The sequence below is a fragment of the Hylobates moloch genome, unplaced genomic scaffold (genome assembly GCF_009828535.3).
Source record: "Hylobates moloch isolate HMO894 unplaced genomic scaffold, HMol_V3 SCAFFOLD_10, whole genome shotgun sequence".
NCBI classification, from domain to species: Eukaryota; Metazoa; Chordata; class Mammalia; order Primates; family Hylobatidae; genus Hylobates; species Hylobates moloch.
The window spans coordinates 30,732,746-30,736,243 of NW_026652285.1; the positions used below are offsets into that span (position 1 = coordinate 30,732,746).

Below are 3,498 nucleotides of genomic sequence, written 5' to 3' on the forward strand. Positions count from 1 at the left end.
CAACATGGTGAGACCCCGTCTCTCCATATATATATGTAAAATAATAAAAATTATCCGGTCGTGGTGGCATGTGCCTATAGTCCAAGCTACTCAGAAGGCTGAGGTGGGAGGATCACTTGAGCCCGACAGGTGGAGGTTGCAGGGTTGCAGTGCGCCAACATCGCTCCACTGCACTCCAGCCTAAGCGACAGAGCGAGACCCTGTCTCAAAAAAACAAAAAACACCCCAAACAGAAACAACAACAACAAGAAGAACCCCCACAGAAGGCAGTGAAGGCTTGGGATAGGATTACCTGGTTTAAACTCATAGAATGTCAGAATTGAAGGAAGACTTAGAGGTCACCTTTGTTTTTTTTCTTTTGATACAGAGTCGCGCTCTGTTGCCCACCTGGAGTGCAGTGGCGCGATCACGGCTACCGCAGCCTCGACCTCCCGGCCTCAAGCCATCCTCCTGCCTCGGCCTCTCAAAGTGCTGGAGTTACAGGCGTGAGCCACTGCGCCCGGCCTAGAAGTCACCTTTCAACTTAGTCCTCTATACATGAGAAAAGTGAGGCCCAGAAAGGGTATGAGTTGTACCAGGTCGCTGACCCTGAACAGAAGCTAGACGTCTTAATTCCCAAGTAGGACTCGCTGCTAACTCTTTGGGCATCCCTTCGCGTTTCAAGGCTCTTGGGTTTCCCGCTTTGGCCGCCTCGCCAAACCCAATTCTTACACTCTTAGTGACCCCCTCCTTTCCTCCTTCCCCACCTTAGGTCAGCAGGGTTTACTCAATCCAATTGTAATGCTCCAGGTTGCCGGAGTAGCTCCTCGCTGGAAGAGAGATTAGTTACGTCACCGTCGGCTCCTCCCATTGGTCCGGGCGTGTGGAGCGCGGCGCCATGACGTCAGACGCCCGACGCCCAAAGGGGTGGGGCGGTGAGGGGAAGGAGGAGGGAAGTAGGACTTCAACATGGCGGCTGCGGCACTGGTGGTGGCTACGGTGACGGCCTGGCCCGGAGCGGGCAGAGTTGGAGGTGGTGGCGTTCGCTCTCCCTAGGGGCCGTCGGGAGCTCAGCGGAGACCGAGCCTGGGAGGCCGGCCGGTGCCAGCACCTTTCGGCTTCTGAGACGGCGGCAGCAGCGGCATTCAGGTGAGGGGGGCCTCCCTCTGGGGGAGGGGGAAGAGGGGCGGAGTTGGGGGAGGGGGGCTGGTACTGGGAGACTGGGAAACCGGACGGGGGGCCGAGAGAGGTGTAAGGCGCCGGAGCTAGGAGGTGGGAGGGAAATGTGGCCGAAGATCCGCGAGTTGGGGAGGATTCTGGGAGAAGGGTCGGAGTGAGGGGACCAGAGTTGAAGGGGCGGAGGGAAAATGGGATGCGGAAAAGTGAGTTCGGATTAAGGAGACTAATACCCTACTGGAAGACAGGCATGTTAGACATCTATCGGGCTGGATTGAGAGCTCGGTGGGAACTAGAGGATGTCAGGGAGGGGGACCCAGATTTTAGTAACGAAGATGAGTGGTGGGGAGTTGAGGGTGAGCTGGGGACGTGCGGTGTAGATTTAGTTCTCCCTGAGGCAATGAGATTGGGGAGAAAGGGTGGAGACTAGAACAGAGGTGAGTGATCTTTGGGGATATCTTTGGCCTTGTCTGGTCTTCTCCAGGTGTGTTTATCCGCCTTTTTTGTTTCTTGGGTGGAGGCTTACCTATGCAGTCCACCTGGGCGTCAGGAAGCGCCCCAATCTTTCTTGTGGAACGTCAGGTTCATTTATTTGAGCTATATCAGTGATCTTTGACCTTTGTTGCCAAATGTAATTGTTTCCAGACTAGCGTCTTAAAAGTATGGTTGGCATAAAAATACGTTTTATGTTAAACTGAAAAAAAAAATTGATACCTTTTTAGTCACCATGCAGTGTTGCGAAACCAGATTTGGTAATTTAGTTAAGTATTACGTATATTCTTTTCTAACTTTACTCGTTAGTGCTTTGTCTCTTCAGTTATTAGCATTTGAGAATTTGAATCGATATGATGGATGTTTTCCTTTTTAATTTTGTCAGATTTGATGATGGGAAAAAGAAGATACTTAGTCTTTAGTGATGTATAGTTCTTTCTAGTTAATGTCCCAACCTAAACTAAAAGTTTCCGTATTGGCCAGGCGCTGTGGCTCACGTCTGAAATCCCAGCACTTTGGGATCCCGAGGCGGGCGGATCACGAGGTCAGGAGTTCAAGACCAGCCTGACCAACGTGATGAAACCCCTTCTCTACTAAAAAGCCAGCTGGGCGTGGTGGCAGGCGCCTGTAATCCCAGCTACCCGGGTGGCCGAGGCAGGAGAATGGCTTGAACCTGGGAGGCCGAGGTTGCAGTGAGCCTAGATCGCTGCATTGCACTCCAGCCTGGGCAACAGAGCGAGACTTTGACTCAAAAAAAAAAAAAAGTTTACGTATTATGGCAAAGAATGTGAAATTTCTCAAATCTTAAAAAAATTACATTGTCCGCATTAACTTACTGTAAGTGAAATTTTATTAGTTAAATTTTTGTTTCTAGTTCTATTAATTCATTGTGTTTATTAAATACCTACTGTGTGTTGCAATAATAAGAGTCATTATAATTACGGAAATGCGAAACTTAATGTTTCTTTAGTGAGTGACCATCGTTGTCACTGCACAGCAGATAACTTTACTAACCTGCTAGAAACTCATTGGAAAGAAAACTTTTTTTTTTTGTTTCTTTTTATTTTTTTCCAGAGGGAGTCTCGGTCTGTTGCCCAGGCTGGAGTGTAGTGGCGCGATCTTGGCTCACTGCAACCTCCGCCTCCTGGTTTCAAGTGACTGTCCTGCCTCAGCCTCCCGAGTAGCTAAGATTAGAGACACCCGCCACTAAGGCTGGCTATTTTTGTATTTTAGTAGAGATGGCATTTCACCATGTTGGTCAGGCTGGTCTCGAACTTCTGACCTCAAATAATCCTCTGGCCTTGGTCTCCCAAAGTGCTGGGATTACAGGCGTGAGCCACCGCACCCGGCCTGTTTTCTTATTTTTTTTGAGACAGAGTTTCGCTCTGTGCCCAGGCTGGAGTGCAGTGGCGCAATCTCGGCTCACTGCAAGCTCCGCCTACCGGGCTCACGCCATTTTCCTGCCTCAGCCTCCTCAGTAGCTGGGATTACAGGCGCCCGCCACACGCCCGGCTAATTTTTTTGTATTTTTTAGTAGAGACGGGGTTTCACCGTGTTAGCCAGGATGGTGTCGATCTCCTGACCTCGTGATCCACCCGCCTCGGCCTCCCAGAGTGCTGGGATTACAGGCGTGAGCCACCGCGCCCGGCCTTATTTATTTTTATTTTTACTTTATTTTATTTTTTGAGACGGAGTCTCCCTCTGTCGCCCAGGCTGGAGTGCAGTGGCACGATCTCAGCTTACTGCAAGCTCTGCCTCCCGGGTTCACGCCATTCTCCTGCCTCAGCCTCCCGAGTAGCTGGGACTACGGGTGCCCACCACGACGCCCGGCTAATATTTTGTATTTTTAGT

At 50.6% G+C, this 3,498-nt stretch overlaps 1 protein-coding gene across 1 annotated transcript in view; it reads left to right on the top strand.

Moving 5' to 3' along the window:
• The first annotated feature begins 995 nt into the window (after window positions 1-995).
• The window catches only part of UBAP1 (ubiquitin associated protein 1), a 78,609-nt gene continuing 76,106 nt past the window's right edge, over window positions 996-3,498 (top strand). The window contains exon 1 of the mRNA XM_032163996.2: window positions 996-1,128. The gene's annotated coding sequence lies outside the window, so the exon portion shown is untranslated. The remainder of the gene's footprint in view (window positions 1,129-3,498) is intronic.